This window comes from Prionailurus viverrinus, chromosome D4, assembly GCF_022837055.1.
Source record: "Prionailurus viverrinus isolate Anna chromosome D4, UM_Priviv_1.0, whole genome shotgun sequence".
NCBI classification, from domain to species: domain Eukaryota; kingdom Metazoa; phylum Chordata; class Mammalia; order Carnivora; family Felidae; genus Prionailurus; species Prionailurus viverrinus.
In genome coordinates, this window is record NC_062573.1 from 40,664,078 (window position 1) to 40,690,734 (window position 26,657).

The 26,657-nt window shown below is 38.9% G+C and overlaps 1 long non-coding RNA gene across 2 annotated transcripts in view; it reads right to left on the reverse strand.

Moving 5' to 3' along the window:
• Positions 1–216: 216 nt before the first annotated feature.
• Positions 217–26,657, reverse strand: part of LOC125150356 (uncharacterized) — a 39,425-nt gene continuing 12,984 nt past the window's right edge. The window contains exons 4-7 of one of the 2 annotated variants that reach the window (XR_007146329.1): positions 13,707–13,819; positions 7,103–9,780; positions 3,448–3,523; positions 217–2,237 (exon numbers count right to left, since the gene is read on the reverse strand). This is a non-coding gene — a long non-coding RNA (uncharacterized LOC125150356). Of the gene's footprint in view, positions 2,238–2,957; positions 3,524–7,102; positions 9,781–13,706; positions 13,820–26,657 lie in introns of those variants that run through there. The other variant, XR_007146328.1, reaches the window with a different exon arrangement.

Below are 26,657 nucleotides of genomic sequence, written 5' to 3' on the forward strand. Positions count from 1 at the left end.
GATGGCAGGCATATGTCTTATTGTCCATTCCTGCACTTCCAGCTCCTAACACAGTGCTGGGTACACAGAAGTCACAAATCTTTGATTGAAGAAATAAGAAATGCTCCTGTATCAGACCCACCTGTTAGTAACATTTTCTGTCAGGCTGCAGTACACATATAAATGTAGTGGTTTGTGATTTAGGCATAGCTTCCTATGCACAGATGTAACCCCACATCTTTTTTCACTGATTTAGCAACGCAGTGTATTGACACAGCATGGTAGGAAATCATTTGGATGTAATGTACAGTTTCGGAAGGAACAGAAGGAGAGCATGAGTTCTTTGAGAGTGAATATCTCATTTGGGAAGGTGAAGTATATGATAGGCTCTGGAAAGCACGTATGTTGATAACTTCCTATGGTTTACTGTTTGGGATTTCTTGGCCACCTGAACTCTTCATGCATTCTGTCTCTGTCTCTGTCTCTCTCTTTCTCTTTTTTTCTCAGAATGTGGTTCGTGGATCAGTAGAGTAGGCATTATCTGAAAGCTTGTTAGAACGATGATTAGATTAGCTTCCTACCATCTCCCTGTTATTGCCACCAAATTAGCTTTTCCATCACCAGCCACTCTCTTTTGCCTCAGTGGTTATGCATAATGGAGTTTCTTAGTGTCTCAAAGGTCTTAGTTCTCTGGACAGCTATAAGCCCTCTGTGATGCGTGTGAGGCTTCCAGGTGCCCGTGAACTTGCCTGAATGTGAAACAGATCTTCTATGAGCCCTTGCATTGGAGCTTCGGCCACATAAATTGCAATCAAAAAGAAAGATAGTAACACCAGCAATAATACATGCGTTACATTTCCATGGTGTTTCTCTCTTTTTAAAGCACTTGAATTTGTTATATTCACTGTGTTCTCTAAAAACTCAGGGATGGGGTAGAACTGGCGTTATTATACCTGTTTTGCAGATGAAGAAACAAAGCTCATAGAGATGAATCTAATTCCCAGATAGCATACTTGGCACATCTTTGGACTTCAGTTCTCTTTGCACTGCGCAAATCAAATCAAGTGAAAACCGAATGTGGGGATGCCGTTATGACAAAACATGGCTGCTGTTTTAAAGATTTGTGAAGTCATTGGGAAAAGCTTAATATAAGCTTTAAGGCCCCAAGAATAGGTCTTCATGCCTTGTGGGCTTTTAATGCTAAAATATTTTATTAAACAGAAAAAAACCTGAGAAAAGTGTTTCAGATGAGAGATGCCATTTGAAAGCAGCTGAAAGCCTTACCAGCAACATTTTGACGAGTTTGCTTGGGTTGAGGCCATCACTCTCTTCTTCTGTTGTGTTTGAAAATGCTCGAGGAATGCCACCTCTGTGTTTGCATCTCTTCAATTTATGACCGCAAATGAATTTTAGTTCAAATGGGATTGTTTCGGGATCAGGTGTTTTATGCCAGCTTCGGAATAAATCCTTAGGTATACCTCTAAGATGGCTGCACTCTTTCGTGATGAGACTGACTGTTGACTGGAAACCATGGCATTTGAAATTCCTACTCAGAATAAGCAGAAGATGAATTGTTTTATTTAAAAAAAATTTTTTTCCCCTTTCTCAAGGAGAGATTGGTTTCACACCTTTGGAAAAGACTAAATGTGCTTTCTCATATTCTCTTCAGGACACTTGGGTTACTTTGTGTGTCCAATGTAATAAACCTCTTCCCATGTGTGGGAAGGGGCGCCTGCCTGACTGCTCAGGGCCACGCAGACATTCTCTTGGCTGTGAAACACTAGGAGCCGAAAGACAAATAGGGCACTGGCTTAGCCGGGAGATCTTTCCTAGAGAGCTTTCTCTGCTCTGGGTACCCTGATGCAACCACCTACAGTCTTCCTATTCCCAGGCCAGACCTTATTGCCTGCACCCCCCGAAACCCTGAACGCCCCTGCTTCCGGCTGCCTCGGCCCCTATTTGGGTCCTTTCCCTTGGCTCTCTCAGCAGTGTCCCTAATTTGGTCTTCAGATTTCCCAGAACTAATGAAGCTTTTCTTTCCTTTGAATTTTTTTTTTTAGACATTCATCTCTTTTCCTTTACCATCTCCCCTTCCTTCTGCTCTGCTTCTTCTTCCTCCTCCTCCTTTTTCCTTCTTCTTTGGGGCAATCCTGTACTCCTTTTGGCTTCTCTGCGATCAGTTTTTCATGTGAGATGAAGACCAGTCTTTTCTGGTGAAATCATGGAAGTCCCAGGATATTGACAATCTGAAGCAATCACTGTAGAAACGCGTCCATTATACTAAGAGAGTAGCATTGTCCAAATGGTAGGACACCGTTTGCCTAATACCTATGTATTTAACCTGGACCCCTGATAAAAGAAAGTCCCATTTTCTCTGCTCTGTTCATGACAGGAAAAGCCTGTACCTTCTCATCTTGTTGCTACACCAGGTCAGCAGTTTTATTTAGCTGCAGTTGTGCAATTACCTACATTTTACCACTTTCCCTACTGTTCCTGACTTTACCTTCACCATGATAATAGATTTAGTCTCTGTGATTTTTGATAATTTGAGATTTACTCTTCAGTTCCCTCTGTATGTAACATAATTAAGTCCTGACCCTTGTGACCCAACCCTGGGGCTGCTTGATGCGGTTGGTTTTTCACTCCTCCTACTGCAGCCTTCAAGAAGTGCTCAGTTGACAGACCCAAGTCTTAAACTTCTGTTTCATAATTAAATAGAGCTGATAATCCGTGTTTAAGAAATCCTTGCCTGGGAGCGCCTGGGTGGCTCAGTCAGTTAAGTGTCTGACTTCGGCTCAGGTCATGATCTCACAGTTTGTGACTTTGAGCCCCACATTGGGCCCCATGCTGACAAAGTGGAGCCTGCTTGGGATTCTGTCTCTCTCTCCCTCTCTCTCTGCCCCTCTGCCACTCATACTCACTCTCTCTCTCAAAATAAATAAACTATAACAACAACAACAACAAAAATCTTTGCCTGATTAATGCGATGAAGGGCAGGGCCAGATATAATTAATCTGATTTTCCTACAAACTCTTCTCCTCTTTATCACTGTTACATATTTATTGAAATGCATATAAGTGAAGAAGGCAACAGGGAAGATACAGCTTACTTTCTCTAATAGGTGTACTCTAAGAACATGTTGTATAAACAGAACGGGCCTGTATGTGAATTCTTATTGAAATATCTTAGGGGATATTTAAAGATACATCAGAATAAAACCTTTACAAAGTAAAATCAAAAAGTCTTTGTATTCTGCATCAGTCAGGATAGGCTGGTTTGTGTTGCAGTAACAATTAACTTCCCAGTCATCACAAACATATTTATTCCTCAATTATTTGTCCAAAGTGGGTTGGTCAGGAAAGTCTGGAAGTTTGGTAGAAGCTCAGTCTTCACACATGCTTCTAGGATCACTCCAGCATGGGGAAGAGAACTCAGGAGACACTTGGACAAGAAATTAAGTATGCTGACCTGGAAATGGAAATCCAATGTTCGGAACTACTCCTGTTGTCCTGGCCAACCAAAAAGGGCTGAGACGATCAATCTTCTGTATGGGTGGAAGGAAATAAGAACTGGATATTAGTGAGCAGCACTAATGATGATCACATTCTGCCCTTTCAGTTACCAAACTTTTGCTCCTCTCTCCTCCCCGCAGGTAAAATACACTCTCTCTCTCCCTGCTCCTTTAAGGGAGACAACCCAAAATCCATCCAGTCATAGCACCAAGCACAAAGTCCAGAATCTCTGGTAGTTTCATATCAAGAATGATGCAACATATAGTCCAGATATAGCTCCTGGTGATCTAGAGACCTATACCTAAAATTGCAGGTTATCAACCTCTTTACTCACCCACCTACCCACACCCAGTGACAGTGATAAAACAGGACCTGGATAATTTCAATGAACACTCTTGCTTGGGTAGTGAACAGACAGGAGGCATACCTCAATTACTGGGTTGTTGCCACTCAGAAGTCTCACTGGGTAGATGTTATCAAGTGCCTCTTCCGGTAGAAGAGGGGCTTCCTGGTTCATTGTACTTATGGTCCTTGGCTCAGTCCAGTCTCACTTTCTATGACCTTCCATGACCACGTTTAAAGTGGGTATCAGGGAATATACAGCCCTTGGGGTTAGGCAGACTTCTTAGCTTACATTCTAACAAATGATGGCAAAAGTCTCAGTGTTACCTTAGGTCATGAACTGTCATGTTCTCTTTTATTTCAGGTTGATTTTGGGGGGCAAGATAATTCTCTCAAGAACTTCATTGGATTTCTTTCTCTTTGATTTCAGTCAGTGTCATGTACCAAAACACATGACAGTTCCTTTCCTATTTGATGAGTGTCTTTGCTTCCTCACTCCCATGCCTTTCCCTTCTCTCACGCATTCACTTCCCTGATGTCAGTGTGGGTGTCTTATGCTGGTCAGGTGTTCAGAACAACACTTTTTATCTCTCTGCTCTAAACAATGTTGTTCATTTTAAAGGATATTCTAGATGTCAGTGTGTGGTAGGTATAATAAGTGTCCCCCAAGGATGTTTACATCCTAATCCCTACACTTGTGACTATGCTGTTATGTGGTAAAGGAGAATTAAGTTTGTGAATCAGCTGACCTTAAAACAGGAAGAGTATCCTAAATTATCCAGGTGGGTCCAATGTAATCAGGTGGGTTCTTAAAAGCAGAATTGGCTGTATGGCAACTAACTTAAAAATAAATAATAATTTTTAAAAAAAGCAGAATTGGGAGGCAGAAGGAGAGTCAGTGTCAGAGTCCGAGTCATGTGATAGGAGAAAGACCTGACCAGCCATGGCTGGCTTTGAAAGTGGAAGGGGGCCATGAGGCAAGGAATGTGGGCAGCCTTTAGAAACTAGACAAGGTAAGAAAATGGATTGTCCCCATGAGCCTCCAGAAAGGAACACAGTATTGCCAACCCTTTGATTTTAGCCCAAAAAGAGCCATTTAAACTATCAGAACTATACAAGTAGATCTGCATTATTTTAAGCCATCGAGTTTGTAGTCATTTGTCACAGAAGCAACAGGAAATGGGTACACATGTTAAACATGCTCAGAGCTTTTACCACTACCTTTTAACCCTATTGCCATTATCCTTAATTTAGTTTTAGCTGCACGGCAGAGTTTGAATCAGCCTTTGTTGCTCAAAACCCCTTCTCAATTACATATTTTACTATTTAGGTATGGGGAGTAGCCATTTCTTCTAACACCACAAGCCCTTGAATTTGTGACCTTTCTATTTCCTTTTTAGTCTAGCTTGTAAACCAACCAGTTCATTCCGTAGCATACCTCTACCATAAGCTGATCTCGCCTTGTCACATAGAGCCGGTAGCAGCCAGCACGTTCCTAACATTCTGTTTTCCAACTTCCTCCCTTAGTTCTCCAGTTTTGTTCGGTATACAGTATGCATTCTGAGATATCGCACATGAAAACATACCAAAAAACATGGATCACCGTTCTTCCAGCTCCATGGATGGTTTCCTCAACAGTTTCTAGTTAATGCTACATTTTTGTTATGGTAGGAGCTCATTTCTGTGTACTAATTTTTGTTGGTTATCTACTCATAATGGAGATTATGGGGAGAGATTACGCTATGCAACAAACAATCCTAAAATCCTGGTGGACTAAAGAAGGAAGGTGTATTTCTCTTTCACACTATGTCTTTTCAAGGGGCTCTGCTACCTTGTACCATCTCCAGATCCTAAACTAGGAGAATAACCACAGTCTGGAGCATAGCAAATCTCTAAGGGACAGGTAAAGAGTGTAAGGCTAATCACATAGTAGCTCTTAAGCTTTCAACCAATAAGTGACACACTTGTTCAGTTACATTACCTGTAATTGGCCAAATCAAATAGCTCACTACCTCAAACCCAAGGGAACGGAGAAATGAAATCTTATGATATGCCTCTAAAGAGAGCAGGCAATATTTGGCGAACAGAAATAATGACTACCACATCCTTTAGTGGCTTTTGTAAATCGAGGTTTATTATAGTAGGTCTCAAGTATATTCAGAAATGGAGCTATATTACGAGAAAAGATGACTCTGCAGAAATATTTTTTTTGCATCTTTGCAATGGAATTGTAAGTGATAGACATATAATCATAATTATATAGTCATAATCAGCTGCTTATTCTGACTTCATATGTTAAAAACCTGTTGGTTTACAAGCATATTTTAGAATATAAGGAATACTTTTTAAAAAGACTGACATAATACCCCAACTCAACACTTCAGTATATATCCAGGAAAAAATCCAAAATTCCAACAAAGTAAAAATGTGTAATTCAATGTTATTTATAACGAGAAATTTGCAACATCCCATGCACTTTTAAAAAGTACAGTATAGGGGCACCTGGGTAGCTCAGTTGGTTGAGCACTTGACTCTTGATTTTGGCATAGGTCCCCAAATTGTGGGATTGAGCCCCATTTCTGGCTCTGTGCTGAGCATTGAGCCTGCTTAAGATTCTCTCTCTCTCTCTCTCTCTCTCTCTCTCCCTCCCTACCTCCCTCCCTCCCTCTCCCTCTCCCTCTCCCTCCCCCTCTCCCTCCCTCTCCCTCTCCCTCTCCCTCTCCCTCCCCCTCTCCCTCCCTCTCCCTCTCCCTCTCCGTCCCTCTCCCTCTCCCTCTCCCCACTCTGTCTCTCTCCCCTGCTCATGCTCTCTTTCTCTCTCTAAAAAAATAATAAAAAATAAAGTATATATACTCACTATAATATTGTGTGGCAATTATGTAAGTATTAAATGCTAGAAATTGCTCCCAACCTGACATTAACTTAAGAAGTAGAATACTGCACATGTAGTTTGAACTTCAGCTTTTATGAATATGACAGGAAGAAAATGAGACAGAAAATATAAATACTAACAGTGGCCATATATAGGTGATGGGTTTATGGTTGGTTGTGATTGATTTTTTCCATTTTTATTTTCCAAACTTTCTGCAGTAACAATATTTACTTTTATTTCCAAAAGAGTCAACATAATAAAGAAGAATAAAAAATTTATTCCTTTCTAAAAAAGGCTTATGATGCCTTTTATCAAGGCCCTTCAATAAAACTGTTGAAATGGAAATCAAAAACTAAAACCATGTTTGGTATTGATGTCCCTCCAAAATCCCCATTACCTGGAATTTAATTAAACAGTAATCTGAGTATGCTGTGAGGAGGCTTTGAAGATGGAGTTGAAGTTCTGAATCCACTGACTTCTAAACACAGTGAGTATCCTGAGTATCCTGATGGGCTTGGTGTAATCACATGAGCCCTTAAAAAGAGAAGAGGCAGGGAGAAGGGTCAGAGAGACGTGGCAGAAGGTGGGGGGGTGGGGAGGTCAGAGATACTCAAAGCACAAGAAGGACCCCAACCCGCTGTTGATGGCTTCGGAGATGAAGGGGGCCACGCATCAAGGAATGCAGGTAGGGATTTGAAGACTGAGAACCAACCCCTGGCTTACAGTTAGCAAGGAAGCTGGGACCTCACTTCTACTACTGTGTGGAAACTGAATGAGTTTGGAAGCAGATCATTCCCCAGAGCCTCTAATGAGGAACACAGCCCTGAGACACCTTGATTTTAGCCCAGTGAGACCTGTCATAGACTTCAGACACATGGAGACAGTGAGATTACCCATTTATGTCATCTTTAGTTGCTAAATAAGTTGTAATTTGTTACAGCAGCAATAGAAAACAATTACACCATGAAATGGAGGTGAAAAAACTATACTCATTCAGAGGGCTCATACAGTTACTGTAAATGAGGATTAAATATGGCTTTGAACTTCTTGACAGTCAAGGCAGAAAGGGAAACAGCAGGTGACAGTTTTATTCAGGAGAGCTCCAAACATTCCTGCGACAATTGCTTTAATCGGGACCTCCTCACAGACCTCTTTGCCTTTAGTCGTAGGCCATCCCAAGTCCAACTTTTATATTTATTGCATAGAATGATCTTTCCACAATCAAACTGGATTGTCATTTTCTGCTTAATATCCTTTGGTTGTTCCCCATCATTTACAGGATGAGTTTCAGGCTCCTCAACATGACACAAAAGCTCCTTCAAAATATGACCCCTGCTTCCACTTCCAAATTCACCTTCTGCTGTGGCCATAAAACCACCTGCACTCCAGCCACATACTTACAGTTTTCTCACACCGACACTGCTTTTACTCCTGGTGTTTACAGATGTTCCTTGGGCCCAGAATGGCTTTTCCTTCTTATTCTCCTGGGAAATGGTTCATACATCATGACTCAACTAAAGTGTTTTCTCTTTGGTGAAGCCTTCCTCACTACCTCCTCACTCATCCCCTGCATGAATACTAAGTCACTCCTCTCTCTGTCCCCCTAGTGTGCCCTGTTCCTTGTTCTGTTGCAGTATTTAGGTATTGCAACAAAATCACTGCCTTACATATCAGCCACTTGATGGTGACTCACCAGAAATACATATTATCTGAGTCTCGCTTTCCTCATCTGTGAAGCAGAATAATTGCTTTCATAGGTTCTTGTAAGAATTAGTTATAATGTCTGTAAAATGGACAGCACAGGCCCTGGCACACTATAGATATTTGGGAAATGGTAGTGTGACATAGAAAAAAAAAAGCATCTATGAATATGGTTGTTACTTAAGAGACGAATTTTATTTTATTTAAAAGGTTGAAGGAAAATACCAAAATAACTTTTGAGATAAAAACAAATATAGAGGTGCCTGAATGGCTCAGTTGGTTGACCATGTGACTCTTGATATCAGCTCAGATCTTGATCTCAGGGTCATGAGTTTGAGCCCTGTGTTGGGCTCTGCACTAGGTGTGGAGCCTACAGAAAAGAAAAAGTTAACTGACCTAGAAAGAATGGCAATGAGTTAGCTCTAAGTTCTCACATTCAGTAACAAAGACTGGGAAAAATATGTGGTTAGTAGTGAGAGGAACTTAAAAGCTCACAAAATGCCTTCTCTCACCTAGAGAGGAGTCATAGCTAGCATTTCAATTTTTAATTTCTTATGAAAAATAGGTTAATAATTACCTTAATCTTCAGTAGATTGGGCAAGTTAATTCATACATTTTACATTGCTTTTTTTCAACCAAAGGCAAAAAAGTAGTGAACTTAGCAAGAAAGAGGAAAAAGAGAAATTAAGAAGATAATGCAGAAGTGTCAAACATATTTACTATAAACACTGGCAAACAACCCTACTACAAAAGCAAGTACATGATATTAGTGATATACCTAAAATAAATAAACTTGGAAAGGTAGAAAATAACTCTTTGGGCAAGGCCTCACCCTGCCAATGAAACCTAATGGAAGTAGGAGCAGCAAAGATGTTAAGTCAAAAAACAGAAATAAAGTAAAAGGCATTTTAGTTGGAGAAAAAAAAAATAATTTAACATTATAAAAGATACAGTCACTGGTGAAATGTGTCAGTGTATAACATAAAATGTGTGTGTGCAGAGCACCAGAAGAAATAATCAGTGACACAAATGTACAAAATGTTGTTAGATCTCTTAGATCTCTTTGGACATTCACATATTAAGTTGGCAAAAGGATTGAATCAATATGAACATAGAGAATTTGATCACTATCTTAAGATTGGTATTTGTTTAGAACTTAGGAGCCTTTGTGTATCACAGAAAATTAAAAAAAATTAATTTCAAGTGTAAAAGTTCACTGGTCAAATTCTCTGAATACAACAGTTAAAGAAAGACAATTCCACTAGAAATTATAAAAGGGGATGCTTGGTTAAGCGTCTGACTCTTGATCTCAGCTCAGGTCTTGATCTCAGGGGTCATGAGCCCCTGTGTTGGGCTCCATGCTGGGTGTGAAGCCTATAAAAAAAAAAAAAAAAAAAGAAATTGTAAAAGAACTTTCTATGTAACTATTGGATTAAAAGGGAGATCAAAACTATCATTATAAATTGTTAATATATATCAAAACTTGAGGCTATATCCACATCTATACTTATAGATACATCTTTAATGCTATGATTAAATAAGAAAAATGAAAATGAATGGATGAGGATTAAATGGAGAAATCAGAAAAACCAAGAATAAGTTCATGGAAAAGAAGATAATTATAAAAGTAAAATCAGCAATTGATGAATTAGGGTTATAAAACAGTAGAACTCATGAATGATTTCAAAATCTGGTCCTTTTGGAGAGAAATTCCTCTTTTAAATAGCTTAACGCATACATAGCATTATCAATAAAAAACTAATGAGATGAAAAAAAACAAATAGTGAATGTAAAACTAGGACCAAGTAAGCATATAAAAGCACACGTGTCAGCCATTTTCAGAGAAATGATGAATTACCAAAATGATGTAGAAGTAGCAAACTTAAGTTCATAAAAAACCATGAAGAAACAGGAGAAAAATGTTTGGCCACAGTTTTATGATCAAATATTCTTTTAAGGACCATATAATTTCTGTGTTTTTGTACTATGTTAGAAGAGTTTTGCTGTTTGCTTATTCATTGCCACTAATAATTCAGTTTGATAAAGGCACTCTCTTCCCACATAAGCACACTGAACTATACATAATTTCACTCACGAATAAACACAAAACAAAAGATCTAACTAAAATGCTAGCAAATCCTATACAGATATATATTAAAAGAATAATAGATTATGACCAAATGGAATTTATTATAAGAACATAAAAATACAGTGTTGTCTGATATAAGAATAATGACCCCAGAACTATGACCCTGAAAAAATCTGCAAATAAAGAAGAATTTGTATATAATAAAGTGATGAAAGAAACCAGAAGGGGGGTCTAGGAGTTATTCAAGAGATAGTGCATACATACTATTGGTTTACTATTTTGGCAAAATAGAAGTGTTCATCCTTATCTCATGATTTATATCAATATCAGATAAAAGTTAAATGATAAAATAATAGGGTGCCTGGGTGGCTTAGTTAAGCACCCGACTCTTGATTTCAGCTCAGGTCACAATCTCACAGTTCATGAGTTCGAACCTCACATTGGGCTCTGCGCTGACAGTGCAGAACCTGCTTGGGATTCTCTGTCCCAATGTCTCTCTCTCAAAAATAAACTTTAAAAAAAATGATAAGAGAATAAGGGAAGGAGAGAGAGGGAGGGAAAAATATAAGTGATGACTAGGGAGAGAGAGTGGCTGGAGGAAGGGACAGGGAAGGAAGGATAAGCAAAAAGAACACAGAAATCACTAAAGATAGTGTGGGCAGATTCTCTCTGAGGGATAGGAAAGGACTTTCTAAGCATAAAAGCAATGGTGAAAAGCATGAAGAAAAATATCAATTGATTTAATTCCATAAACATTAAAATTTTGGTACATACAAACCCATCAGTATCAGTGTCAACTAACTGTTTTTAAAAGGTGCCATGAGTAAGAGACTGGGTTAGTCTTTTTGATGTATAAAATATATTCAAATGGAAAAATATACAAATCAAAAAAAGAAATACAATTGATGAAGTGTTACGAAAATACCCTTGGTAGCTTTGGTACTAAGCAGAAAAACTATGGTTTAGTCGACAATGTCCTGGAACCATGATAAACCTATAAAATTAGAAAGAATTAGGAATCCAAAGTTGTATGAACAAAACAACACCACTCATTACAAAATGTTTGTAAGGAAAATATATTTAATATTTTAGTTAAGGAATTCTCAGGTGGAAAAATGTGTAAATAAAATCTGAGTAATGAAAAAAGAAGAATTTGGTCAAATGATAGATTCAAAACTATAAAGCATAATTTAAATGCATTTTCAAGTTATTATGTAATTTTTGTGTTGGATTTAACTGTTGTAGGAAAAGCCCAAATTATAGGGCCATCTCTGGTTACTGGCACAAAGCTTAAAGAATCCAGGGGCCGAGGAGGCAGATAGTTGAGAGCACAGGTGTTTATAGCCCTTCTCTGTTCACTTGGCATCACTGAGTTACCCTGGGCTGGTAATTTAATATCTGCAAGTTTCATGTTTATTCATTTGAAAAATGGGCAACTGTGGCTATTGAGAGAATCGAATTATATAACCCATGCAGAATGCTTACCATGGTTCCTGACACTTAGAAAGTACTCAAGAAATGTTGACCATTATCCTTCTAATCACACTGGCACAATGCATCAGGAAATGTAATTTGGTGTTTTCTGAGTGGTTGTGGAAAAGAGACGAAGTGAAACCAGCTGAGGTGCTTTGGGACCCAGTTTGAACTATCAAATGAAGTTGTACCTTGGCTGAGTCATGTTATCTCTGTAATCAATCTTTAGTCTCCTTCCCTTTAAAATGGCGTTATTGCCTGCTTTGCCTCCCTCCTAGAGCAGCATATCAAAGTGCTTTGGAAGCAGAGCACAGTGGAATTTACCACTGTTAACAAGCCACCACCATTACTATGGCCAGAGTCCCTCTTTTTCTTATATTACTGACATCATTTCCCAGCTGGTGAAGGGAACTCACAGTGATCTTGGAAAACCTTCGTTTGGCATCTCCCCAGTGTGAGGTCTAGTACAAGGGGTCCAGGGCTGAAGAATATAGGCTGTATGATAGGAACTCTGACCTCAGGCAGAAAGATTGGTCTGCTAGCCATATTGATAGAGAAGAAAGACCAGACTTGGGGAGACCAGCCTGGAGGAGTTTGCAATAACACAAGTAGGAAGTAATGAGGGCCTGTGCTAGGCAGAAATGATAAGGGAAGTGGGTGAGCCCTCTGAGTTATCGTCTGAGAATGGGGGTCTGGTTGGTGAGAGTTTAGCTTACATGCCTATTGCATGGTCATCTTTGTTGCTGGAGCTCAGCATATTCCCATCCAGTCACTTCCTGTCACCCCAAATCCTGGATCAGAGATGATGGTCAATAGTGATGACAATCATAATGAGACTAGTTAATATTTATGGAGTGCCAGCTATGTGCCAAGCAAAAGTATTAGTTCACTTACATTGGCTCCTCAGAGAAATCTGATAAAATTGGTGCTGTTATTACCTCTATTTTTCAAACAAATGGAGGAAGAGAAATGTTAAATAGTTTACTCAAGGGTACACTGTAGTAGGTAGTACTTACTAAATTTAAGCCCCAGGCAGTCTGACTCCAGAGTCCATACTCTTATCCATGGTTCCCCAGTGATAATAACGATGACAGTATTAAGACCAAATATTGTGGGCTTTCTGTGTTATACCCAGTACTGAAGGCCGTACGTGAACTCTCCACTTGATTGATCAAGTATCGGCAGCTCAAACCCAGAAATTCTTTTAGCCAAGGCCTCCACTCTTGTACTAAAGAATTAAACCAGGCCAGTGCTCCTGACTGTAGCTACAATTCCTTTGAGTGTAAGGTCCACATCCAGGGAATGGAGCATTCAGGGGTGGAAATGGGTCTTGCAGAAAAGCACATTTCTATTCTCTAAAGTTCTGCCTGCTGCCAGAAGCCCTCCAGGTCTCATTCATTTACTCCATCTGGAAGGAAGCTTGCCAATGCCTCGACCCAGTATTGTGCCATCCCTAAATCAAGGGAAATACCCTTATGTCAATGCAGAGAGGCTTCCGGGCCACCACCTTACTAACATGAGCCCTGCAGCATATTATGTCACTTATTATTGTTAGTAATTCCCTTTCAAAAGCATTGTTTCTCCTCATTTTCCCTCAATTTTTTTCCCCCTGAATTTTGGCTATCCCACTCTCTTGGGCAGGTTAATGAATTTCTGTGAGCCTTAGTTTCCTCATGTATAAAATGAGGATAATAGTTGTGGGGATTAAATGAGATAGTCCATGCAATACAGTACTTACCTCAGCATTTGACCCATATAGTCAGTGCCCCATAGACATTAGCTATTACATCATCTTCTGAGTTTTCAACAACCTCACCCCATGGAGAAGGAAGGTATGGTACCCTGGCATCACTGAAAAATATTAATAAGTATAAAGAGTTCCTCAAAGAGCTGCCTTATGTAGAAAAAAATATAAAGAAAGATGGGGTTCTGGTTCCTCATCATACACTTTGGGGTTAAGAATAATTTAGGAACACAGGCTGGTAGGAAATTAACTAGCCTTCTGAAACATAACCTAAATTGCTAGAAAAACATGCTGTGTATTTCCATACAAAAGGCTCAAGGGAGAGCTATAATTATTGAGATACTAAATCATTTCAACTTTGTCCATCCCCAACATTGTCACGTTTGTTTTTCTTCATAGGAGAAAGGAGGTTGAATCTTGGATGGCTGGTGACTTGGAGGATGATGAAGGGGTAGGGAGAGTTTTATAGAAGACCTTCAACCCGCATAGTCTCTAGGAGAAGGCGGATGGAAAGGAAAATCCCAGGAGGAGGAAACACAATGGAAGGAGGAATGTGAGATGCAGGTGGATTAGAAGCAGCATCCCAGGGACATCAGTGTGTTAATGACTGATGGGGAGGGGAGGTTGGAGGCAGGGGTTGGAGGCTTTGAACCCCTCCAACTTTTGGGTTTTCATATACTTTTGGAGCCTCCAAAAGTATATGAAAGGGGATCTTTGGTGGAGCAAGAGAGGAATGGTGAGGCTAAGCCACAACACCAGGCACTGTTTTACCTTTGGAGCCACGGTGCCCCTGGCGGTGTTCCCTTACTGTCAGGACTGAGGAGAGGTCCAGGGGTGGGTGGTAGCTGACCCTGCCTCGTCCCTTTAAACCCTCACATCTCCCCCTGAGGACATGCAGCCAGAGCCAGGGACAAATGCAGGTTATCATCTCAACTTTTTCATGGCCTCTTCCCTAACTGCTGATTCTGACCCATCTGCGCTCTGTTTCTGAACTCTTTCCATTCTCCTCTGGCTTTGACTACATTACTCTGATGGGTACTTACGACTTCTCTTTGCTCTTGGACCAATAACTCCTGGCTACAGACTGGCACCTCCTTACTTCACACACGCCTTTGTCCACCCACATTCCCAGGGGACCTGGAGACTCTGTGTAAATAACTGGTTGATATTTACCAGTTATTTCTGGCCCTAGAGTGTGTTCTGGCCCAGCAAGGTGGACCAGATCAGGTGAAAAGCCTCATCTGGTTCAGCCAGAAAGTGCTCAGAGACTGGGAGGAAGAGCACCAGGGAGCTTATGCCTTCACACTGCTTCTCTTTACTTATTTGCTCTAAAGGAATCACTCCTCTCCCTTCTAGGTATGATTGCTCCGGTTCTTTTCACATCTATATGGTTGGTCGTCTGCATATTTGAATTACATTAGTGAAAAAAATTCAAATGAACAAATCCAATAATGTAAAGACTTTCAAAACTGGGCTGAGAAGTATTCTGAAAAATGAATACAAATGATTTCACTATATATATATTTTTGTTAATACAGAATACACTCAGCCTGGAATGATTTTTAGCTTCCCAGGGAACACGAAGTTTGATTAAAGAAAAATATATGCGTTTATGAATCCAAAAGGAACACAAGTTAAATGTGGTAAATGCAGACATTCTTATGAAAGAGGAACAAAGAAAACAGAAATCAAATGAGAAAATAGCCCCAGATATTAACATATGAAGAAATAAAATTTAAAAAAAAAAGAGGCCTCTTTGCTTCTAACTCTTCTTGAAAAGTTTTAGAGTTAAGAGCAAGGGAAAAATCCTGAGCTCATAAATTTATGTTACTTGATTACTTTTTCAAATGTAAAACAAAGAAAATCCTTGAGAGTAGAGAAGATACTGGGAAACGGGAAATGCTTCCATGCAGCATTTTCTATTTGCAAGAGAAAAATCTCAGGCTCGGAAAGAAGTACGTAAGCATGGATCAATAGCTCTGATATTTACCTTTCCTTGTAGAAGAGATTACAGCAATCTACAGTATCTGATTCATTGTCTACATAGTACTCTGGTTGCTGGTGCTGAGGCTACAGCATGTAACCCTAAGCAGGACTGACTTTTTAAAGAAAGAAAAGGCCAACCCCCCCCCCCAAAACCAACCCAAACAAACAAAAAATCATAAACACCACCACCACCATCACCACCAACTACAAACACACACAAACCCCTCTTATACTCTAAAACATATCCCTGGCTTTGTCCTCCTGAAAACAACGTGAAGATGATTGCACGGTAGCAAAAAGGTCCCTCGACTTTACTCAAATATAAGAAATGTCGAAATTGAGCTAAAAGATTAGATTGCCTAATAAAACAATTGATAAACACAAACCATTTGAGATAGATACAAAGAATGGACCATGACAACCCTAGAAGATTGTTTAATATAATGTCAAAAGCTACCAATATAAAAGATTCCAATTTACTCCTGTCTCCAGATGCTGGAAAAGCTTTTGACAGTTAATTGGAAGCTTTTATTTTTGACACTGGAAAGCATGGACTTGCCACAAGAATTCATTTCATGGGCAGAAACATTATCTGATCATCCAAAGGCCAAAATTAAGGCTAATGTGTGTAATTGGAGATCTTTTCTTTCTTTCTTTTTTTTTTTTTCTTTCCATTTTTGACAAGGAAGCAGCCATAGGCCGTTCACATTTTCCTCTATTATTTGGTTCATCAATAGAATCTCTGGCAGGCAAGATGAAGGAATAAAAATGGGGTACTTAAGGCCCACAATTTTATTGTGAGTAGATAATGCGGTTCAATTCTGGGTTGCATGTAGATTTGTGAAATCCACTTCTGGGGAGTCAAGTGGGAGGCCGAATCCCCTCTCCTGGTAGAGGGGCCTATTTGGTTTAGTTCAAGAGGTATTTTCCTCTTAGGAACAAGTTCTTTATTGCTAAATAAAGATGCGTGTTACAGATGGTGCCTTCTTTGTCCTTGGAAGCAGTAACCTATTCGGAATTCAGCCTATTTCTCCTGTTCTTGCCCAGTTTTGTTTTTTTTTTTCCAGAATAATCTCTATGCAGCGGAGCAGAACTTCCAGTATTAAGTCATATATTTTTCTAATTTCTCTTTTCTTTTCTAATTGAGTATATAAAGAACTCAGGTTATCTGATGAGGAAATAGGTGCAAGAGTACTACAAATTTTTATATATACACAGAAGGTACAGATGTTCAACAAATCACAAAGGAAGCAGGGTAGAGAATTGCTTTAAAGCTAGTTGCACCTAACTGTAAAAAAACAGTGGGAGGTGTGCAGGCCTTATCCTCTCTTTTTAAACAACTTTATTGAGCTGTAATTAATATATCCTGCAGTTTACTCATTTAAGGTGTACAATAAAAAGCATACAATTCAAGGGTTTTGGTATATTCACAGAACTGTGAAAGCATCACACAATCAATTTTAGAATATCGTATCATCTCTAAGAGAAATCCCATATGTAATAGCAGCCACTCCTTACTTCTTCCATCTCTAAAAGCCCAAGGCAATTACTAACTCACCTTCTGTTTCTATGTATTTGCCCATTCTGGACATTTCATATGAATGGAATCATACAGTATGTGGCTTTTTGTGCCTGGCTTCTATTATTTGGCATGTTTTCAAGATTCTTCTCTGTTGTAACACAAATCATAACTTACTTTCTTTTTATGGATGGATGACTTTTAGTTGTATGAATGGACCACATTTTATCCATTCATCAGTTGATGGACATTTGACTTTCCACCTTTTGACTATTATGATTAATGCTACTATGAACATTTATGTACAAGTTTTTATGTGAACATGTTTCCATTTCTCTAGGATATATACCCAAGAGTGCACTTCCTGGGTCACTTGGAAACTCTGTATTTAAGCAGACTGTTTTCAAAGGAGGGGGTACCATTTTACATTTCTCCCAGCAGTGTATGACAGAGTTTCTTCAGATCCTCATCAACACTTGTTATTATCCGTCCCTATGATTATAGCCCTCCTAGTGGGTGTGAAGTATCTCATTGTGATTTTGGTTTTCATTAATATCATGCCTTAACATGGCTTAACACGAAATAAAACATCTTTTTAGTTGCCTATTGGTCCTTTATATATCTTTTTGAGAAATGTCTGTTCTTACATTTGCCCATTTTAAAATTCATTGGCTCCTTACTACTGAATTTGAGTCCTTTATATATTCTTGATACAAATTTTTTATCATATATATGATTTGCATATCAAATGTCCCACTCTGTGGGTTTTATAGTTTGTCTTTCCATTTTCGTCATAATGTTGTATAACCCAAAAAAGTTTTTAATTTTCATAAAGTCCAATTTACCTATGTTTAGTTGTCTGTGCATTTAGCGGTATGTGTAAGAAACCACCAACTAATCCAAAGGTATAAAAATTAGTACCTATGTTTCTTTTAGGAGTTTGTAGTTTTAACCCTTACATTTAGGCCTTTGATTCATTTTGAGTTAATTTTTTGTATGTGTTGTGACATAGGAGCTCAACGTCCTTTTGCCTGTGGCTGTCCGATTGTCTTGGTGCCATTTGTTGAAAAGACTCTTCATTTCCCATTGGTTGGTACTGGCACTCTTGTCAAAAATCAATTCCCCATAGGTATATGGGTTTATTTATGGGCTCTTGATTCCTTTCCATTGATCTATGTGCCTATTTTTGATATCAGTACCACACTGTCTTGACAACTGTAGTTTTGTAGTGCATTTTGTGTCAGGAATATGAGTCTTCCAGTTTTTTTTTTTTTCTAAGACTGTTTTAATTGATTCATCCAGATGAATCTTGGGAACAGCTTATCAATTTCTGCACAGAAGCCAGCTGGGATTTTGATATTGTGTTAACTCTGTAGATCAAAAGATGTAGGGAATGTGCCATCCTAACAATATTAAGTCTTCTGATCCATGAAACTGGGATGTCTTTAATCTTTACATAGACTCTGAATTTCTTTCAATGACGTTTTGTAGTATCGCAGAACATAATTTTAGCCCTTGCTTTATTAAATTATTCCTAAATATTTTATTATGTTTAATCCTATTGCAAATGGAATTGTTTTCTCAATTTCGTCTTCAAATTCTTTATTGCAAGTGTATGGAAATAGGACTGGTTTTTGTGTATTGATTTTTTTGTTTGTATTCTTGCTGAATTTAATTAGTTCTGGAAGATTTTTGGTGACCTAGAGACTTAGGATTTTCTTATATACACGTTTGTTGCCAGCAAATAGTCATAGCTTTGCTACTTCTTTCCAATCTGTATGCTCTTGCCTGATTGCCATCACTAGAACAACCAGTGCAAGGTTGAACAAAAGTGGTGAGATCAGACATCCTTGTTTTTCTTGATCTTAGAGAGAAAACATTTGTCTTTCATTGTTAAGTATGATGACTGTGGGATTCTTTGTTGGTTTGTTTGGTAGATGCCCTTCTATCAATAGAAGGAAGTTCCATTTGTACTTTGTTGAATGTTTTTGTTATGAAAAGGTGTTGGATTTTGCCATATACTTTTTCTGTGTCTATTGAGATGATTTGTGCGTTTGTTCTTTATTCTCATGATACGGTATATTACATTGATTTTTGGATGTTAATGCTACCTCCCATTCCTGAGATTAGTGCCCCTTGGTCATGATTTATATAATCTTTTATGTATATTGTTAGAATCCGTTTGCTAGTATTTTGTTGAGCATTTTTGCATTTAATTCATAAGAGATATTGGACTATAGTCTTCTTATCTTGTGATACCTTTGTCTGATTTTGGAACTGGGGTAATAATGGCCTCATACAACGAGTTGGGATGTATTTTCTCATTTTCTGTTTTGGCAGTGTTTGTAAAGAGTTGGCATTAATTCTTCTTTCAGCATTTCATAGAATTCACCAGTGAAGCCATCCAGGCCTGGGCTTCAATAGTTACAGGCTTATTCAGGTTTTTAAATTTCTTCTTCATGAGTTTCCATAGTTTGTGTCTTTCTAGGAATCTTCCAGTTGCATCTAAGTTATTTAATTTTTTGGCATATAGTTTTTAATGATATTCTTACATTTTAATTTCTATAATGTCAGTAGAAATTTCTTCTCTTTCATTCTTAATTTTAGTAATTTGAGTCTTTTTCTTTTGGTCAGTTTAACTATGTCAACTTCGTTGATCTTTTTCAAAATTTTTTTATTTAATTTTATTTTTTTAATCTACATCCAAGTTAGTTACATATAGTGCAGCAATGATTTCAGGAGTAGATTCTTTAATGCCCCTTACCCATTTAGCCCATCCCCCCTCCCACAAACCCTCCAGTAACCCTCTGTTTGTTCTCCATATTTGAGAGTCTCTTATGTTTTGTCCCCTTCCCTGTTTTTATATTATTTTTGCTTCCCTTCCCTTGTGATCATCTGTTCTGTGTCTTAAAGTCCTCATATGAGTGAAGTCATATGATATTTGTCTTGCTCTAATTTTGCTTAGCATAATACCCTCTAGTTCCATCCACATAGTTGCAGATGGCAGGATTTCATTCTCTTTGATTGCCGAGTAATACTCTATTGTGTGTGTGTGTGTGTGTGTGTGTGTGTGTGTGTGTGTGTGTGTGTATATATGTATATATATATACACACACCATGTGTGTATATATATATATATATATATATATATACACACACACACACACACACACACACACACACCACATCTTCTTTATCCATTCATCCATCGATGGACATTTGTGCTCTTTCCATGCTTTGGCTATTGTTGATAGTGCTGCTATAAACATTGGGGTGCATGTGCCCCTTCAAAATAGCATCCCTGTATCCCTTGGGTAAATGCCTAGTAGGGCAGTTGCTGGGTTGTAGGGTAGTTCTATTTTTAATTTTTTGAGGAATCTCCATACTGTTTTCCAGAGTGGCTGCACCAGTTTGCATTCCCACCAGCAGTGCAAAAGAGATCCACTTTCTCCGCATCCTTGCCAACATCTTTTGTTGCCTGAGATGTTAATGTTAGCAATTCTGAGGGTGTGAGGTGGTATCTCATTGTGGTTTTGATTTGTATTTCCCTGACGATGAGTGATGTTAAGCATTTTTTCATGTGTCAGTTGGTCATCTAGAGGTCTTCTTTGGAGAAGCGTCTATTCATGTCTTTTGCCTATTTTTTCACTGGATTATTTGTTTTTTGGGTATTGAGTTTGATAAGTTCTTTATAGATTTTGGATTCTAACCTTTTATCTGACATGTTGTTTGCTAATATCTTCTCCCATTCTGTCAGTTGCTTTTTGGTTTTGCTGATTGTTAGTTCGTTTTTCTTTTGTTTCCCTTGCCTCTGGAGACATATTGAGTAAGAAGTTGCTGTGGCCAAGATCAAAGAGGTTTTTGCCTGCTTTCTCCTCAAGGATTTTGATGGCTTCCTGTCTTATATTTAGGTCTTTCAACCATTTTGAGTTTATTTTTGTGTCTGGTGTAAGAAGGTGGTCCAGGTTCATTCTTCTGCATGTCGCTGTCCAGTTTCCCCACCACCACTTGCTGAAGAGACTGTCTTTATTCCATTGGGTATTCTTTCCTGCTTTGTCAAAGATTAGTTGGCCATATGTTAGTGGGTCCATTTCTGGGTTCTCTATTCTGTTCCATTGATCTGAGTGTCTGTTTTTTGTGCCAGTACCTTAGTGTCCTGATGATTACCGCTTTGTAATACAACTTGGAAGTCTGTGATTGTGATGCCTCCTGCTTTGGTTTTCTTTTTCAAGATTGTTTTGGCTATTCATGGTCTTTTCTGATTCCATGCAAGTTTTAGGATTGTTTGTTCTAGCTCTGTGAAGAATGTTGGTGTTATTTTGATAGGCATTGCATTGAATATTTAGATTGCTTTGGGTAGTATTGACATTTTAACAATATTTGTTCTTCCTATCCAGGAGCATGGAATCTTTTTCCATTTTTTTGTATCTCCTTCAATTTCTTTCATAAGCTTTCTATAGTTTTAAGTGTATAGATTTTTCACCTCTTTGGTTAGATTTATTCCTAGGTATTTTATGGGTTTTGGTGCAATTGTAAATGGGATCGAGTCCTTGATTTCTCTTTTTGTTGCTTCATTGTTTGTGTATAGGAATGCAACTGATTTCTGTGCATTGATTTTAAATCCTGCAACTTTGCTGAATTCATGAATCAGTTCTAGCATTTTTTTGGTGGAATGTTTGGGTTTTCCATATAGAGTATCATGTCATCTGCAAAGAATGAAAGTTTGACCTTCTGGCCGATTTGGATGCCTTTTATTTCTTTGTGTTGTCTGATTGCTGAGGCTAAGACTTCCAATACTATGTTGAATAACAGTGGTGAGAGTGGGCATCCCTGTCTTCCTGACCTTAGGGGGAAAAGTCTGTTTTCCCCCCACTGAGGATGATATTAGCATTGGTTCTTTCATATATGGCTTTTATGATCTCGAGGTATGCTCCTTCTATCCCTTCTTTCTTAAGGGTTTTTATCAAGAAAGAATGCTGTATTTCGTCAAATGCTTCCTCTGCATCTATTGAGAGGATCTCATGTGGTTCTTGTCCTTTCTTTTATTGATGTGACTAATCACATTCATTGTCTTGCGGATATTGAACCAGCCCTGCATCCCAGGTATGAATCCCACTTGGTCGTGGTGAATAATTTTTTAATGTGTTGTTGGATCCGGTTGGTTAATATCTTGTTGAGGATTTTTGCATCCATGTTCATCAGAGAAATTGGTCTATAGTTCTCCTTTTTAGTGGGGTCCCTGGTTTTGGAATCAAGGTAATGCTGGCTTCATAGAAAGAGTTTGGAAGTTTTCCTTCCGTTTCTATTTTTTGGAACAGCTTCAAGAGAACAGGTGTTAACTTCCTTAAATGTTTGGTGGAATTCCCCTGGAAAGCCATCTGGCCCTGGGCTTTTGTTTTTTGGGAGATTTTTTATTACTAATTCAATTTCTTTACTGGCTATGGGTCTGTTCAAATTTGTTTCTTCTGGTTTCAGTTTTGTTAGTGTATATGTTTCTAGGAATTTGTCCATTTCTTCCAGATTGCCCATTTTATTGGCGTATAATTGATCATAATATTCCCTTATTATTTTTATTTCTGCTGTGTTGGCTGTGATCTCTCCTCTTTCATTCTTTTTTTTTTTTTTTTTTTTTTTTTTTAAAGAATCTCAGTTCTTCAACGTTTATTTATTTTTGGGACAGAGAGAGACAGAGCATGAACGGGGGAGGGGCAGAGAGAGAGGGAGACACAGAATCGGAAACAGGCTCCAGGCTCTGAGCCATCAGCCCAGAGCCCGACGCGGGGCTCGAACTCACGGACCGCGAGATCGTGACCTGGCTGAAGTCGGACGCTTAACCGACTGCGCCACCCAGGCGCCCCTTTCCTCTTTCATTCTTGATTTTATTTATTTGGGTCCTTTCCTTTTTCTTTTTGATCAAACTGGCTAGTGGTTTACCAGTTTTGTTAATTCTTTCAAAGAACCAGCTTCTGGTTTCCTTGATCTGTTCTACTGGTTTTTTGGTTTTGATAGCACTGATTTCTGCTCTAATCTTTATTATTTCCTGTCTTCTGCTGGTTTGGGGTTTTATTTGATGTTCTTTTTTCAGCTCTTTAAGGTATAAGGTTAGGTTATGTATCTGAGACCTTTCTTCCTTCTTTAGGAAGGCCTGGATTGCTATATACTTCCCTCTTATGACTGCCTTTGCTGCATCCCAGAGGTTTTGGGCTGGGGTGTTATCATTTTCATTGGCTTCCATGTACTTTTTAATTTCGTCTTTAACTTCTTGGTTAGCCCATTCATTCTTTAGTAGGATGTTCTTTAGTCTCCAAGTATTTGTTACCTTTCCAAATTTTTTCTTGCAGTTGATTTCGAGTTTCATAGCATTGTGGTCTGAAAATATGCATGGTATGATCTCGATCTTTTTGTACTTGTTGAGGACTGATTTGTGTCCCAGTATGTGGTCTATTCTGGAGAACTTTCCATGTGCACTGGAGAAGAATGTATATTCTGTGGCTTTAGAAATGTTCTGAATATATCTGTTAAGTCCATCTGACCTAGTGTGTCATTCAAAGCCATTGTTTCCTTGTTGATGTTCTGATTAGATGATTTGTACACTGTTGTAAGTGGGGTGTTGAAGTCCCCCCCCCCCCACCCATGATGGTATTATTATCAATGAGTTTCTTTATGTTTGTGATTAATTGATTTATATATTTGGGTGTTTCACATTTGGAGCATAAATGTTTACAATTGCTAGGTCTTGGTGGATAGATCCCTTAGTTATGATATAATGCCTTTCTTCAACTCTTGTTACAGTCTTTATTTTAAAGTCTAGATTGTCTGATATAAGTATGGCTACTTCGGATTTCTTTTGTTGACCATTAGCATGATAGATGGTTCTCCATCCCCCTTACTTTCAATCTGAAGGTGTATTTAGGTCTCAAGTGGGTCTCTTGTAAATAGCGTATAGATAGATCTTGTTTTCTTATCCATTCTGTTACCCTATGTCTTTTGATTGGAGCATTGAGTCCATTGACGTTTAGAGTGAATACTGAAAGATATGAACTTATTGCCATTATGTTGCTTGTACAGTTGGAGTTTCTGGTCATATTCTCTGGTCTGTTCTAGTCTTTGTTGCTTTTGGTCTGTCTGTATTCCTTCTTCCCTCCCTCCTTTTTTCCTTCCTTCCTTCCTTCTTCCTTCCTTCCTTCCTTCCTTCCTTCCTTCCTTCCTTCCTTCCTTCCATCTTTTCTCCTCTCAGAGAATCCCCCTTAAAATTTCTTACAGGGCTGGTTTAGTGGTCATGAACTCCTTTAATTTTTTTTTGTCTGGGAAACTTAATCTCTCCTATTTTGAATGACAGCCTTGCTGGATAAAGAATTCTTGGCTGCATATTTTTCTGATTCAGCATATTCAATATATCCTTCCACTCCTTTCTGGCCTGCCAAGTTTCTGTGGATAGGTCTGCTGCAAACCTGATCTGTCTTCTCTTGTAGGTTAAGGACTTTTTTTTCCCTTGCTGCTTTCATGAGTGTTTCCTTGTCTGTGTATTTTGTGAATTTGACTATGATATGCCTTTTTGATGGTTGCTTTTTGTTGAATCTAATGGGAGTCCTCTGTGCTTCCTGGATTTTGATGTCTGTGTCTTTCCTCAGGTTGGGAAAATGTTCTGCTATGATTTTCTCCCATAACCCTTCTAACCCCTTTTTCTCTCTCCTCCTCTTCTGGGACCCCCTATGATTCTGATGTTGTTCCTTTTTAATGAGTCACTGATTTCTCTGATTCTTAAATCATGCTGTTTTGCCTCAGTCTCCCTCTTTTATTCTGCTTCATTATTCTCCATAAGTTTGTCCTCTGTTTCACTGATTTTCCACTCTACCACATCCATCCTGGCTGCTGTGGCACCTATTCGAGTTTGCAGCTCAATTATAGCATTTTTTATTTCATCCTGAATAGCTGTTACTTCCTCTATCTCCACATAAAGGGATTCTAATCTATTTTTGACTCTAGCTAGTATTCTTATTATCTGATTCTAAATTCTGGTTCAGATATCTTGCTTGTATGTGTGTTGGTTAAGTCCCTGGCTATCGTTTCTTCCTGCTCTTTCTTTTGGGGTGAATTCCTTCATTTCATCATTTTGAAGGAAGAAAATAAATTAATGAGGTAAAAAAAATTTTTAAACAATTAAAATTTAAAAATTAAAATTAAAATATTAAAAACAACACACACACACACACACACACACACACACACACACACACGAATCAAACAAATGATGCTAGGTCCTAGGTGTGTTTTGGTCTGGGTGCTAAAAGGGGTTTGATAGATTAGAGAAAAAAGGGGAAAGAAAAAAAAAAGGAAATCATTTGAAAATTTGAAAAAATGAATACACTGAAATAGAATAAAATGAAATGATGGAAGTAACACAGAATTTGGAAAAAATTACAAAAATAAAAAATATAGTAGAAAAATTAAAGAAAAATATTTTTAATAAAAATTGAAAATAAAAATAAATTTTTTCTTTCTGTATTCGAGAAAAAGAAACGAAAAAGAGCCAAACAAATTTGAATAGATGGATCAGTGAACAGACTGAAATATGATTGAAATTACTTTGTTTTCCCCTAGAAGTCAAACTATGAAGTGCTTTATAGCCCATAAACTAAGCAGGCAGAGAGACTTGTATTCTTGAAGAGCTAGGTTGGCCCAGTTGGGCGGGGCTTAGTGTAATGGCTCCATTCATCACTAGATGGCGCTGCTAGCCTATTGGGGTGAATTGTTGTGGAGCTTGTAGGTGCCTATGCGCATGCGCGGGACGGTAAAAATGGCGTCACCCAGCTACCCCCTCTCTAATGTTGGAACTCTGTCCTCCCTGATCGGCAATCATGCACCTGTCCTTTGTCTTCGGCTTCCATCCACTCCCTGCTTTTACACTGTCCGTGACCAAGCCGCAGGCAGCACCTCCCTCCTGAGTTTTATCTCAGATGCGGCTGTTTTTCCCGACCCCTTACTTCTGAGGGACTGCGGCTTTGACTCGTTCTGCCCCTCTGCGGGTCCTCTCACAGAGACCTGGGGTCTCCACCCCTGGGAATATTTGTGGGAGCGTGCTGCTGTGGACACCCAGAGACTGTGGCTGGGTGCCAGCCCGCCCCAGAAAAACTTCACGCGATTGTGCAGTAGCAGCATTTCAGGGATTATGGTATCACAACACGCATCTGGCACCAGGCTTCACCCCCAACTACCTTGTTCCAGCACCAGTGAATGTGGTTTTTCTCCCGGGTCCACTGGGGCCTTTGCCTGTTGTGGGGGGGCACACAGCCTCTGCCAGGTGTCCTCCCAGCAGGGGAACCACCTCTCCCATGTGGCCCAAAGACCCCCGGACTTCACTCTGCTCCTGGGGATTCGCCTTTGACACCAGAACACCTCCAGGTAACGAGCTGCGGAGTTTCAGACTCTGCACTCCCCCT